We start from the raw sequence: 15,550 nt of genomic DNA on the forward strand, positions 1-15,550 counted from the left end.
CACACCCTCTGTCCCATGCTCAGTTCTGAGGTTGCATCCACAGCACCCAGCACTCGGTGGCTGCCTCAGGCTTTTTTGTGTCTTCTGTCACTCACCTTGACATGTCAAAAGTGGCGTCTCCTCTGGTGTCAGCCCCTCCGATCTCTCTCATCCCTGTTCCAACCTGCCACCAGAGGTTCAAGTTAGGAGAGCTCCTAATGGTGACATCCCCACCTCTCAAACCCCAAGGCAGAGAAAGGGAAACCAGGTGGGACCATCTCTAAGTGGCAGAGGACAGACACCTGGGTTCCAGGCAAGGCCAGTCCTTACGGATCCTATGATAGACCAGGCCCCATTCCCCAGCCTCACATGCTGCTCCCTCTGCCTGCAGCTGGGTGGCTAACTCCCCCATCTTCAGGTCTGGTCCTCCTGGTGGACTAACCCTGCCCCCAAGATTTAAAACTGCAACCAGCTCCTCTCACCTTCCTTAACACTCTCCATCTTCCTTGCCTGACATCTTTCTTCCATAGCACTTAGCTCCCTATAACATCCATACCATTTACTAATTTATTGTGCTTATTGTTTCTTTATTTCTCCACTAGAACATGAGCTCCACAAAAGCCGGGAATTTTGTCTTTTTTTTCCTTTTCAGTCTTGTATCCCAAGTAAACAGAACAACAACTGGCACAAAAAAAGATGCTTAATAAATATCTGTTGACTGAATAAACAGGGTAGGGCCAGGCACCTGTGATTTTGACACGGTCCCTGGGTGAGTCCAAGCAGAGTAGGGTAGAGAACTACTGCCCTGTAGTCCCCGGTTCACTGGTGATGTGTGTAGTTCTTGTTCTTTTCTTGACTTGGACCTAAGAGGCCAAGTATGTTCTGGCTTATTCCTGCCTGTCAGGGACAGCATCCCTCCCACAGCCTTGGCAGAGCAAGGAAAGAAAGTTGGTTCTATGTGAGCCCATGATGGCTGCTTCTCCCAGTGCTTGTATTCTAAACGGACACATACCAAAAAGGAACACAGATCACAGTGATACAGAATAACTCTGAGTGACTATTAAATTGGGGATGAAAGTAGAGGACACTTTTTTCCCCCTAGTTAAATTTTTGGAGCAGAGGTCTCCCTGGTTTCCTGTGGCTGTCAGGAGAGCTTCTGATGTCTATTGTGGCATTGCTCTTGTTTCTGAACATTTGAGTAGCAACAGGGAGACACAATGCCATGACATCATCTGTTTTTTGCAAGAGAAGAAACATCATAGCTGGCAAGCACACAGACTCTATTTATTTATTTATTTACAAAACCACTTTATTCAGGTATGATTGACAGGTAAAAAAGCTGTACCTACTAATGTATACAACTCAATGAGTTTGGGGATAAATATACACCCCTAAAATCATCACAACCATCTAAGCCATAGACATATGCATCACTTCCCAAAGTTTCCTTCCATTCCCTCTTACTATTTTCTTCTTATTTTGGGGGGTAAGAACATTTAAAATAAGATCTACCCTTTCAGCAAATTTTGAGTGTTCAATAAATTATTGTTATCGGTAGACACTAAGCTATTTAGATTTCCAGAACTTACTTATCTTGCATAACTGAAACTTTGTACCTTTTGACCATCACCTCCCTATTGACCCCTCTTTCCAGCGCATGGCAAACACCCTTTGACGCTATGCAACCACGAGTTTGACTCTCTTAGATTCCACATATAAGTGATACCATACAGTATTTGTCTTTCTTTGTTGGGCTTATTTCACTTAGCATAGTGTCCTCCACATCCAATACATTGTTGTAGTGGTATGATTTCCCCCTTCGTTTTTCTTTTTTTGCTATTTTTATTTTTTAAAATTTTTATTGGAGTATAGTTGATTACAATGTTGTGTTAGTTTCATGTGTACAGCAAAGTGAATCTCCTTTTTTTTAAGAGTGAATAATATTCCTTTCGATGTATATACCACATTTTAAAAATCCATTCATCCACCGATGGACATTTAGACTGGTTCCACATCTTGGCTATTGTGAATAATGCTGCAATGAACATGAAAATGCAGGTATCTCTTTGAGATGCACACAGACTCTGAAAAAATTTTAAATTCTTCTTAAACAGTGCCATTTGTTCATATTTTTTTGCCTGACTTGTGTTAGTCTTGTGTATTTTTAATCTGCTTTCTGTTTTCCATATTCTTTCTTTAGTTTTTTAATCAATACATAATTTTTTAGAGCAGTTTTAGATTTACACTAAATTGAGCAGATAGTAGGGAGAGTTCCTATATATGCCCTTCCAAAGCACACAGTTTCCCCTATTATTAACCTATGGCATTAATGTGGTATATTTGTTAAAACTGATAAACCAGTATTGATACATTATTACTAACTGAAGTGCACAGTTTACATTAAGGTTCACTCTTTGTGTTGTATATTTTCTATGGGTTTTGACAAGTGCATAATGCCATGTATCTATCATTACAGTAACCTACAGAATAGTTTTACTGCCTTAAGAATCCCCTGTGCTCCACCTGTTTATGTCTCCCTTCCACCCCTAAACTCCTGGCCACCACTGATCTTTTTACTGTCTCTATAGTTTTGCCTTTTCCAGAATGTCATGTAATTGGAATCATATGCTATGTAGCCTTCTCCAATTGGGTTCTCTTACTAAGCACTATGTGTTTCAGGTTCTTTCAAGTTTTTTCATGGCTTGATAGATCATGTCTTTTTATCATTGGATAATATTCCATTTTATGGAGTAGCATGATTTGTTTACCTGGTCACCTTTTGAAGGATAGCTTGGTTGCTTTCAGTTTTTAGCAGTTATGAATAAAGCTGCTGTAAACATTCATGTGCAGGTTTCTGTGTAAACAGCAGTTTTTAACTCATGTGGGTAAATACCTTGGAATGTGACTGCTGGACAGTATGATAAGACTATGTTCAGCTTTGTAAGAAAACGTCAAACTATATTCACAAGTGGCTGTACCATTTTGCATTTCCACCAGCAATGAAACAGAGTTTTGTTCCACATCCTTGCTAGCATTTAGTATTGTCTGTTCTTTGGATTTTGGTTATTCTAAAAGGTGTAGAGTTGTTTAATTTGCAATCCCTAGTGACATATGATATTGAGCATCTTTTCACATGCTTATTTGCCACCTGCATAACTTATTTGGTGAGGATCTGTTCAGATCTTCTGCCCATTTTTAAACTTGGTTGTTTGTTTTCCTTTGTTGAGTTTTAAGAGCTCTTTGCATATTCTGGATATAATTCCTTTCTCAGGTATGTGTTTTGTGATTTTTAAAAATATAGCAGCTTTATTGAGATATAATTCACACATTACAGTTCACCCTTTTAAAGTGTGTAATTCAATGACGTTTAGTATATTTAGAGTTGTGCAAACATAACCACAACCAATTTTAGAATATCATCACCTCAAGAAGAAACCCATGACTATTAGCAGTCACTCCCCATTTCCCCCCAACACCTCTAAGCCCTAGGAAACCACTAATTTACTTTCTGTTTCTATAGATCTGCCCATTCTGGACATCACATATAAATGAAATCATACAATATGTGATGTTTTGTGACTGGCTTCTTTCATTTAGCATAATTTTTAAAGGTTCATCTGTGTTGTAGCTTTTATGAATACTTTATTTCTTTATATGGCTGAATAATATTTCATTGCATGGGTGTATCATATTTTGTTTATCATTCATCAGTTGATGGACATTTAGGTTTTTTTCCCACTTTTTGACTATTATGAATAATGTTGCCATGGACATTTGTGTACAACTTTTTGTGTGGACGTATGTTTTCATCTCTCTTGAGAATATATACCTGAGTGTAATTGCTGGGTCTTATATAGTAACACAATGTTTAACTATTTGAGGAACTGCCAAACTGTTTTTTCCAAAATGGCAGCACAATTTTACATACCACTAGCAACATGTGAAGGTTCCAGTTTCTCCATATGCTCATCAACACTTATCATTGTCTATCTTTTTATTAGGGGCATCTTAGTGGGTATGAAGTGGTATCTCATTGTGATTCTGGTTTGCATTTCTTAAGGACTAATGATGTTGAGCATCTTTTCATGTGCTTATTCACTATTTGTATGTCTTCTTTGGAGAACTGTCTATTCTCTTTCCATTTTTTATTTATTTATTTTTAAAATGTTTATTTATTTGGCTGCATTGGGTCTTCATTGCTGTGAGCAGGGCTTTCTCTAGTTGCAGTGAGCGGAGGCTACTCTTCATTGTGGTGCACGGGCTTCTCATTGCAGTGGCTTCTCTTGTGGAGCATGGGCTCTAGGCACGGGAGCTTCAGTAGTTGTGCTGCGTGGGCTCAACAGTTGTGGCTGGTGGGCTCTAGAGCACAGGCTCAGCAGTTGTAGCGCATAGGCTTAGCTGCTCCGCAGCATGTGGGATCGTCCCGGACCAGGGATGGGACCCGAGGCCTCTGTACTGGCAGATGGATTCCTAACCACTGCACCACCAGGGAAGTCCCTGCCCATTTTTTAATTGAGTTGTTTTTCTTTTTTTATTTAGTTGTAAGAGTTATCTATATATTCTGGATACTAGACCATTATCAGATCTACAACTTGGAAACATTTTTTTCCCATTTGCTGGGTTGTCTTTTTACTTTCTTGATAGTGTTCTTTGAAGCACAAAAGTTTTTAATTTTGAAGAAGTCTAATTTGTCAATGTTCCTTTTGTTGCTTACGCCCTATTGCCTAAACCAAAGTCATAGAGATTAACAGCTATGTTTTCTTATAAGAGCTTTATAGTTTTAGTCCTTACATTTAGGTCTGTAATCAATTTTGAGTCAATTTTTGCATATGGTGCATGTGAAGAAGGGGTCCAACTTCATTTTTTTGCATGTGAATATCTAGTAACTCCAGCATCATCTGTTGAAAAGACAGCACACAAGCTCTTAATGAAGAAGTTAGTGTTACATTTGAAAGAGGCAGAAGAAAACTTCTTAGCCAGGTCTTCTGACTCCATGTTTCCTTTTGGGGCCACCTGATGAAGAGTCACTCTGCAGTCAAGTGCTGATGGTGGCCATGACCAACTGTTCCCATCTTTCAAGGCTCATCTCCTCCATTCCACATTAATTTCCTTCATCTTCTAGTGCACGTAGAACAGAACGGAATCTCCCTGAAAGGTCCTTATAGGTCTAGGCTGACTCACTCTCTGAAGCTTGAATCTTTCCCACAGGATCCTGGATAAATTGCTCCTCTGTCTGTTTAGATACCTCATAGTAAGAGGAAACTCACTAGTTTCTAAGTTACAAGTTCAGTTGGTGGACGGTTTGGTAATAATACTGACAATGATACTAACAGCAACAACAACTATTTTTTGAGCCCTTACATTGTGATAAGATATATCATCCTTTAATTCTTACAACAACCATCTGAGGTAATTATTATTAGTCTGTTTTACAGAGACGCCCAAAGAAGTTATTTATTCAAAGTCACACACAATGTTACTTTAACTGTGTGACTCTAGGTTCAAACCAGGTCCATCTGACTCCAAAGGCTGTGTTCCTAATCATTATACTCTTCAAATGTGCTGTTGTGGAAGAGAACAGATTTGATTGTCTTCCCCTCTGTGGGCACACAGGAGGACCACATTTCCCGGCATCCTTGTGATTAGGTGGAAGTGCATTATTATTTGTAGGCTGTGAGTGGAATCTCCAGGCTGAGGCACTTAAAAATAGGTGTGAGTTTTCCACTCTCTTGTTTTCCTGTTGCAGCAACCCTGGAAGCAATGGTTGGAAATGGTGGAGCTATAAGATGAAAGGTGTCTGGATCCCTAAATCACTGTATGGCAAATAGCTGCTCTGGTCTGCACTTAACCTTGCATGAGTAACATACAAATTTTATGTGTTATGCCTCTGAGAGTTCAGGGTTGGTTTGTTTTTACAGTGTAGACTATCCCATCCTGAGTATTAAAGCTGAATTCTGTAACTGCCTCCATTTACTTTTCTTTTGATTAGCGTTCTGCTTTCTAGGGTTATACAGGTATACACAAGGATATGCCACATAATCTCAGTCTCTGAGACTCGCCACATTGTATTATTTTCGTCTCTTGTGTGTTCATCTCAAGACACTGATTAGTTATAATCTCCTTAGCAGGTCAGAGACTATGTTTTATATTTCTTCTTTATCCTAGGAGCTCTAGGCACAAAATTAGTGCTGAAGCAATGCTAGTTAATTGTTGAATTTATATTACCCAGGAAAAACTATTTGTGTTTACTCTGGCTTTAAAAAGTTAATATTCATTAGACTTTTAAGTTCAGTTGAAGGCCCTGTTCTATTTATAAACCTAGAAAATTTTAGCAATTATTTTAAAGGACTTTTAAAATAATAATTTGGTTCCATTTACAGATTCCGTTAAATACTTTCAACCATTTAAAACTGTATTTATAAATGTAATGTACTCTATTTCCTTTTAAAAGTACTTCAATTATTTAACTGACAAACCCTCCCACGTACCTAGTAATTTTTATAAATCTAATAAATTAAACATATAGATATGGTGAACTTAATTTCTCTGAAATGTTTCACTACTGTATATAAACTTGGTAAGATTTCTACTTAAAAATCATAAATCTATATCAATTAGCTGATTACACATTTGTGATACAAACACAAACTTATAGAAAAGTTAAGAGTACAGCACAAAGAACATTTTTCTGAACCATTTGAGCGTAAGTTGCCAATCTGATGCCCCATTACCTCCAAATATTTTAGTGTGTTTTCCTACAAACAAGGACATTCTCCTATGTAACCACAACACAGGCATTAAAATCAGGAAATTAATACTAATATATCACACCATTTACTCCTCAGACGCCAACAGAATTCTGTCGATAGTCCTAACGATGTCCTTCACAGCAAGCAAATCAAGCTCCGAATCACGTTCATTTAGGCTGCATGTGCACATGCTCCTTCAGCCTGGCAGTTCCTCAGGCTTTCTTTGACTTTCACGTCCTTGGTAATTTTGATGGTTGCAGGCCAATTGTTTTGCAGAATATCCCTGGGTTTGGGTGTGTCTGGTCCTCATGATAAGGTTTAGGCTACGTATCTTGGGCAGAAATATCACAGAAGCAATGCTGTGCTCTTCTTACTGTATTCTATCTCTTGGTATGTGATTTCAGTTTTTCTCATTACTAATCATTGTTCACTTTGGTCACTTGATTAAGGTGGTATCTTCCAGTCTTTACTGTAAACAACTTTTTAGTCTCTTTGTAACTAATCAGCATTTTGATGCTACATACATATCCTGTTTCTGTAAAAGTTCTAATAAAACTTTCACCGTATTCATTTATTTCTGTTCGTTGCCTATTTTGTTCATGGGTCATATCCATCACTATCATTCTTCATTTAGATTCTCATATTATCTCTAATCAAACTGGTTTGTTCCTTTTGACATGTCCCCATAATTTTTTGAACACTCCTTTGCTTTCCAGCACAATAAGATGTTCCAGGTTTATATAGTGCCCTCCCTGCTCTAGCCCTGGAATCATTCCTTTCTCCAAGAAGCTATGGAAAAGGTAGCATTTAGAAGCCAAGACCTGGGCCTTAGGTGAGCTGCATGCCATTGGGGTGATCTGCTCTGGGTCCTTTCAGTGGACAGAAATAGAGGGAAACCTAGCTTCAATTACCTTTAATATGTCTATTTATTTGCTCCACAACTACGTGCACAATTAATCTCCCCCCAGGCTACCACTTCTTTTCCCTGCTGGGACTCTGATTCCACCCTGAGCCTCCCCCTGCATGGATCCCCTCCTCATCCTGCTTAGGCTCTGACACTCTGTCCTGGGCCACTGCAGCCCCTCACTCCTTCTGAAGACACAACCAATTCTCATTCCAGGTAGTTGTGTTCTATAGAGTTGCCACAAACACTGAATTAGTGCCTTGCTTTTAAGGGAAATACAGAATTAGGTTCCTGAGAGCCTCAGTCATAACATTTTTGTCTACAGATCCACACATACCTAGTTTTATGTGTATTTTTGTTTACAGTACCTTATTTAATAGATACTGTAGGTTCATTAACATTGAACTCATCACAGCCAATAGCACTATAACCCCTGCCTGCATGAAGTTTATCTTCATGTTTTCTCTGTAAGGCACATCAGAGCTTTCTTGTACTTAGGAATAGTAGACAGCACTTCAGGGCTACACTTGAGGACCATTTTAAACAGAGAAAACAGCAACAAAAAGGACAAAAGTGTAAAAACATGACAGTAAATAGACCAAGAAAGGACACTTATGCACAGTGTTGCGAGCTGAAACTAGAAGGTATCACATCAGCTTGTTCAACCTTCCCTGGGAAGGCGCGCTGTGGTGACTCAGACTTTTCGCCCTCCTAACCACTCACCTACGTGCTCGAGAATCTGCTGTGCAATCTCTTCCCAGCCCTGCAGTCTGGGCCTCGAATTAGTAATCTGAAATTGACCATGGTGGGTGTATTTATACCACAGAAATCTGCAAAGGCTACAAGCTAGAGCTTTTTTTGAAGAACTGGTTGTTAAACCTTAACCAGCACACCCCAGCATGAACCCCATTTATAGCTGCTACACTGATGACTTCAAAATCCCAAAAGGGATGCTCACATAGCCAAAGACCCTTCTAACCTCTACTCACAGACGTCTTTAACCCTCCTATCCCTTGTCTGGATACTGCATTTCTTTGTCTCTGAAAATATGTAACCTCAACTCTAAAGATTTAATGTGATGGATTCCTGGCTTCTTTCACCTTTCTAGGACCACACAACACTTACAGCAACAGAAATAAAATCTGACTGAGTCTAGGCGCTTTTTCTCAGCTTTGTCCTGTTCAGTCAGGACCTTCAAGGTCATTCTATTTCCCATCTCCTCAACCTCAACCTCTCATCCCCTTTCCCCAGCATCCAGCCCAGAATCCTCATGTTATAAACTTCCCTCATTTCTTTTTTCCTATTTAGGATCCAGGTGAAGGCTTTTTTTGCAGTCAAGCCCCCCTGGCCCTACAGCTTGGAGCACAGGCAGCCCTTCCCCCACCTGCAAGCCTCCTCAAGCAGGGTGAGCCAGTTCCCTTAACACCTGGCACCAGCATGTGGACAAAGAACTCATGCTGTTGTGCTGAGCCTGGTGACGTAGGCTGTAAAACTGCAGTTCGAGTTGTTAAGCCCAGATTCAGGTAGAAGCCAAACAGGGCCAAGGCTGCCCTGCATCTGGGTTTTGGCAGACAGAGCAGTTTCCCCATCTGTGTAGCCTTAGTCTGGCCTTTCTCTCTAGGAGGCAATGCCGGGATAATTTATTGGGCCATAATTGTTGAAAGGAACAGTCCTTCAGGCCATTCATTCAGGCCAAAAATGTTTCTTTATTGAACATTCTCAGTGTTCTCAGCCTTGTGCTATGTGGGACGTGTGTGTGTGTGTGTGTGTGTGTGTGTGTGTGTGTGTGTTGGGGAGAGTCACAAAACAGACCAAGATCCAGTCCCTCTTCTGCAGCTAAGCAGTCAAGCAACAACAGAAAGCAGAACATGCTAAAGCCAAATAAGTAGTAGAAACAGTAAATGCTAAATAATTTCTAAGGAAGAACTTCTCACAGGGGACTTGAATTTCACCGGCTTTGAAGGATGAATGGGATCTAGTCAGTGAATGGCCAGGTGGGGGCTCCTGACCTGGGAGATGAGCTCACAAGATGGGTATGGAAGGTCCCAGGACACATCCAGGGAGTGGCAAGTCGTAGGTATAGAATTCCTTAGGTGGAGGCTCTTGGGGAAGGTCTCCTGAGGGAAGAGCTGAAGATGTGGGCAGAGACCACGAGGGAGAGTACCTTGAGTAACAGGCAAAAGAGTGTGATCTCCATTCTATAAGAAAGAGGTTGAACCCTTGTTGAAGGTTTTCAAGGAGAGGAGTAGCATGATCTGCTCTGTGTGGCAAAACTGGGATTTCTGCTCTCACCATTGGAGGTATTTTCTCTAAGAGGAGCTTTTGCAGTGTGCCAAGGTTTCCAGACTGAGGGATCACGAGTGAAGGACAAAGGTTGGGGATGTTTCCAACATCCAACTGTGCTCACTGGGTTGTTCTTGTTGTCCAGTCACATTTGTAGTAGGTGTCAGATATAATAATGTGGATTCATACTAATAACAATATTACTAAGCATATAACCATAAATGTAATAAGGATAGGTAAAATTTATTGACTAATTCCTATGTGCTAGACTCTGAACTAAGCATCCTACATGTGTGATTTTGTAGAATACTTATGTCAACTCTCTGAAGTGGACACTATTAGAATCCTCATTTTACAGAGAGGAAACTAAAGCACAGAGAAGTGAAAGAATTTGCCTAAGGTCACACAGCCAGGAAGTAGCAGGGGGAAGATGAGAGCCCAGCAACGTCTGACCGCAGGGCTTGAACTCTGCCTACATTTTATATACTCCCTTCTGAAATGAGACACCTCCTTTATGGAGCAGTTCCCAGGGTATCTGGGCAAGATGGAAAATGAGAGGCTGGATGTCAACCCAAGTAGGTGGTTTAGTAAGTGGTTGAAAGACCATGTTCAGAGGGTGCTGGAGAATGAGTTCAGAATGCCTTGGAGGGTAGTTTCTAGTGATGTCATAGGCTCTGATAGTTCAATTACTTTAATGATGAATTAACCAATTGATTGCTAACTGGTGGCCCACAGGACATCTGTCCTATAGACATTTTATCCCACCTACTGGTAAAAAAAAAAAAAGAGTCAATGTTTTAAAATTAGGAGACTAAAAACAAACAAACAATCAAAAAATCCAGAATTCCAGATTCTAAAAGAAGCTGGAGATCAGGTAATAGTGCATTTGCTTTCCTGTAGAGCAACAGTCGGCTGAAGTAAGTAGTAGCTGCCCCTCTGCCAAGGGACTTTGGCTCCCCTGTTCACAGCGTCCACATCACTCACACAGAGTGTACACTTACACCCAGCCCCATTGATCCACTCCTTAATCTCTATAGGTATTTGCTTTTGAAGCCCTGTTGACAGATGCCTCCTCAAATTATCACAGAGGAAGTGAAAGTGAGAGCAATAGCAAGAAAATACATAAAAACATCAAGATCTAGAAAGATCTAGTTAACAGATGTGCATGTAGTGAAAATTTTATAGAGATAAAGTCTTGTAACTGTCCACTAAGTTGACTGTATTAGTGAGGACACAGAGATATGGCCTAATAGTAATACACTTAAAAAAAAAAAAAAAGCCCCACAAGTTTTAGTTGATGAAAGCCTCGACATGAATGAATAGTATAATGTGAGTGCCATAAAAGGCTGTGATTTTAGGCTACATCAATAGGGCAAATATCTGGATTTCTTGTAACAGGGACTGGAGATTTACTGCATAGCCTCTCAGGAAGAGTATGAATTAATCTCATAGGGTAGAGCCTAAGGGAGGAGAGACATTGGCACAGTGTAAGGAAGATGCTCAGAGCCACGCAGAGACAGAAGAGCTGCTCAGGAGGTAGTGTGTTCCCTGGAAACTGGAGTGTTATGCATGAACAGGATGACCACTGAGCAAAAAGATGGGGCAGTAAGGGAACCACAGAGGATGACGAGTCTCAAAGAACCTCGGGTCCATTTTGATGCTCACATTCCATGATTCCAGGTACTATAAGTCTCTTTAGTATGTGTGCTGCCGGGAGCCACACATATTGTGATAGCTTAGAAGAAAGCATTGGTTGACTGTTAAAGCATATGGCAATATCTCTGAAAGCCGAGCACACCCTGCCTTAATCTCATCATTTGAGGGCCTCGTGTGTGAGTTGGGCTGAAGAGGGCATTTTGTTCCATCCCCTAGGTTTGTGGGATGGCTGAACTTGCAATGGAGACATGATACATTTAGGAAAAACATAGGCTTTGAGGAACTGACAGCTACCTGCCAGTTATCGAGGGGTCCCTGCACAGTCTCAAACCAAATCTGGAAGTCTGCTCTCTGATAATACTTTGTAACCATTGGGTTAGCAATGACTCTGTAGTATCCAATGCCCATAATCACAGCACACAAGAGGTGATGCTCTGTAGTAGAAAAGCACACAGGCTCTGGAGTCGGACAGACTGAGTTCAAATCCTTATCCAGGTTAGTGTATAAAATGAGGATAATAACAGATGGTATATATAAAGTGTTTGTATCTTGGTAGATGATCAATAGAAATTAACCAAACCCTTATTTTTCTTTACAGATATTTTTAAGACCTGACTTGTTTTTCTTGTTTCATTCTATTGTGGCTTTTCCTGTAAGGCTGCTTGGATTTCAGCAACTTTGACCCTTTGAAAAAACACGTGTCGGGGTCAAAAGATGGCGGCGAAGTTGAGGGACGTGGAATGCATCCCTCTCCACAGATGCATTGGGAATGCACCAAAAGACACAATAATTCCCACAGAGAACCAATTGAACACCAGCAGACGACCTCGGACACCAGAAAGGACTGCAAGGATCCTGACATAACAGGTAGGGAGGCACTTACGACGGTTCAAAGAGGGTGAAGCGGCTGAGCTGTGGCAGATGGGAGGGAGTGAGAAACACACAGAGGGTCCGCACCACGGCTCAGCATTCCTGGACCGAGACATCGATTCACAGCTGAACAGAGGGTCTGGGAGTGGGAGCGTGGGAACCAGAGAGCTAGTTCAGGGTGAGAAACATTGTTGGCAGTGGGGAGATGGACTGAGAGGACAGGAGGGAAGAGGTCTGCAGTGAAGGGTGCCTATCCTGGAGAGCTGAGGGGCCACGGTGGCAGCTGGATGCTCCTGGCTCACGGGCAGGGGGGAGGAGCCATGGGTGTTGCCCCCCCCCCCCCAGCGCCTGTGACAGACAGCGGAAGGACCCCTGTGGGCCAAGCTAAGGCACTCAGGGATAACAAAAGCCCCCAGGAGGAGCTGGCTTAGAGTGCCTTCAGCCAAGAGCCAAAAACCCACAGAGAGGCCCAACTCTGAGACATTCTGTTTACACCTGGGCCACCAGCATCTTTCTGCAACAGGCACCTCCATGCCTGACTGAACCGCCGTGACCCAGACCACTGCTCACTCACTCCCAGGGGAAGGAGCCACTATTGTACCTTTTCTCTCCCCACACACCAGTGCTTATAGACGAACAATGAAGGAAGCTCTGCTGGTCACAGAATAATACAAAAAACCCAAGGCAGGTAGAAGGACACTTACAGCTGAGACCCCCAAGGAAACAGAAATATTAGTATTAATTCTATTGAACTGGTCCATTCTGGGGTCAGTTCTAGTTTGTTTGTTTTTTTTTTTTTAATTAATTACCATCTTAGACCTAAGGGAGCTACAAGTTTTATAACATATTTTTTTACTCTATTTTTTATTCTATTTTTATTTTTAGCCTTTTTATATATTTCTATTTCTAGCTAAGTTTTTTGTAGTTCTGACTATATCTCTCCTACCTTCTTTTCATCTCTCTTTTAGACATTTCTATTTCTTTCTTTTCCTTTCCATATTTCCAGTCACACTACGCTCTTCTGCTGCCCTGTCTTCTATCCTTTTTTAGTTTATTTTATCTTAATATACTTATAAGCAACATTACTGGTCTGCTCAGTCTCCTTGCTTTATTCTCCAGATGACACACTGCCTTGGTATTTATTATTAGGTTTTTGTCTTTATCTTAGTTCTAAGTATAATTCTCTGATTTCATTCTGAGAATCTTCAGTCTGTCTGGTGGTACGCTAGCTCTTTATTATATTTGATCCTAGCTTTCAATATCTCCCTGGATTTGTGTTTGTGTGTGTGTGTGTGGTGTTATTTGTTGGTTTGTTTTTGTTTTGTTCTGTTTTGGTTTTGAATTTCTGCTGGTTTTCTCTTTGATTGTCTGATAGCATACTGGGGTTCTTCTGTCAGGACGTTCTAGTGCCTTATATTCTATTGGATTCAGTATTTGTATGTCTTACACATGTATGTGTTTCCTTGACTTAGTAATTGTTTGACTCAACACTCTGACATTAGTGTGGGCCTTGGACAGTCTGCTTTAAACCCCTTTATTGCCGGGACAAGCAACCTCATAAGTTTGGACTACTATGAGAAAACAAAGAAACACCATGCAGGCAAAGGAGCAGGAAAAAACCCCACAAGAACAAATAAATGAAAAGGAAATAGGAAAATTGCCTGAAAAATAATTCAGAGTAATGATAGTAAAGATGATACAAAATCTCGATAACAAAATACAGAAAATACAAGAAACAGTTAATAGGGACCTAGAAGTACTAAAGAGCAAACAAACAGCAATGGACAACAAAATAACTGAAGTTAAAAATACTCCAGATGGTATAAACAGCAGAATAACTGAGGCAGAAGAATGAATAAGTGAGTCGGAAGACAGAATGGGGGAAATAACTGCCACAGAGCAGGAAAGAGAAAAAAGAATGAAAAGAATGGAAGACAGTCTCAGAGACCTTGGTGACAACATTAAGCACACCAACATTCGGATCATAGGCATCCCAGGAGAAGAAGAAACGGTCTGAGAAAATATTTGAAGAGGTTCTAGTGGAAAACTTCCCTAACGTGGGAAAGGAAATAATTAACCAAGTCCAAAAAGTGCAGAGAGTCCCATATAGAAAAAACCCAAGGAGAAATACACCAAGGCACATATTAATCAAACAAATGACAATTAAACACAAAGAAAAAATATTAAAAGCAGCAAGAGAAAAGCCACGAATAACATATAAGGGAAAACCCATAAGGATAACAGCTGACCTTTCTACAGAAACTCTGCAGGCCAGAAGGGAATGGCAGGATATACTGAAAGTCCTGAAAGAGAAAAACCTACAGCCAAGAATACTCTACCCAGTAAGAATCTCATTCAGATTTGACAGAGAAATCAAAAGCTTTACAGACAAGCAAAAGTTAAGAGAATTCAGCACCACCAAACCAGCCTTACAACAAGTGCTAAAGGAACTTCTCTAAGCAGGAAACACAAGAGAAGGAAAAGACCTACAAAAACAAACCCAAAACAATTAAGAAAATGGTAATTGGAACACACATGTCAATAATCACCTTAAATGTAAATGGATTAAATGCTCCAACCAAAAGACACAGACTGGCTGAATGGATACAAAAACAAGACCCTTCTATATGCTGCCTGCAAGAAACCCACTTCAGACCAAGGGATACATACAGACTGAAAGTAAAGGAATGGAAAAAAGATATTCCATGCAAATGGAAGTCAAAAGAAAGCTGGAGGAGCAATACTCATATCAGACAAATTAGATTTTAAAGTAAAGACTATTAAAAGAGACAAGGAAGGGCACTACATAATGATCCAGGGATCCATCCAAGAAGAACATATCACAATGGTAAATATCTAGGCACCCAACATAGGAGCACCTCAATACATAAGGCAAATGCTAACAGCCATAGAAGGGGACATCGACAATAACACAATAATAGTGGGAGACTTGAACACCCCACTTACATCAATGGACAGATCATCCAAACAGAAAATAAATAAGGACACACAAGCTTTAAATGACACATGAGACCATCTTGACTTAATTGATATTTATAGGACATTCCATCCAAAAACTACAGAATACACATTCTTCTCAAGTGCACAT

This window comes from Hippopotamus amphibius, chromosome 5, assembly GCF_030028045.1.
Source record: "Hippopotamus amphibius kiboko isolate mHipAmp2 chromosome 5, mHipAmp2.hap2, whole genome shotgun sequence".
Taxonomy (NCBI): Eukaryota; Metazoa; Chordata; class Mammalia; order Artiodactyla; family Hippopotamidae; genus Hippopotamus; species Hippopotamus amphibius.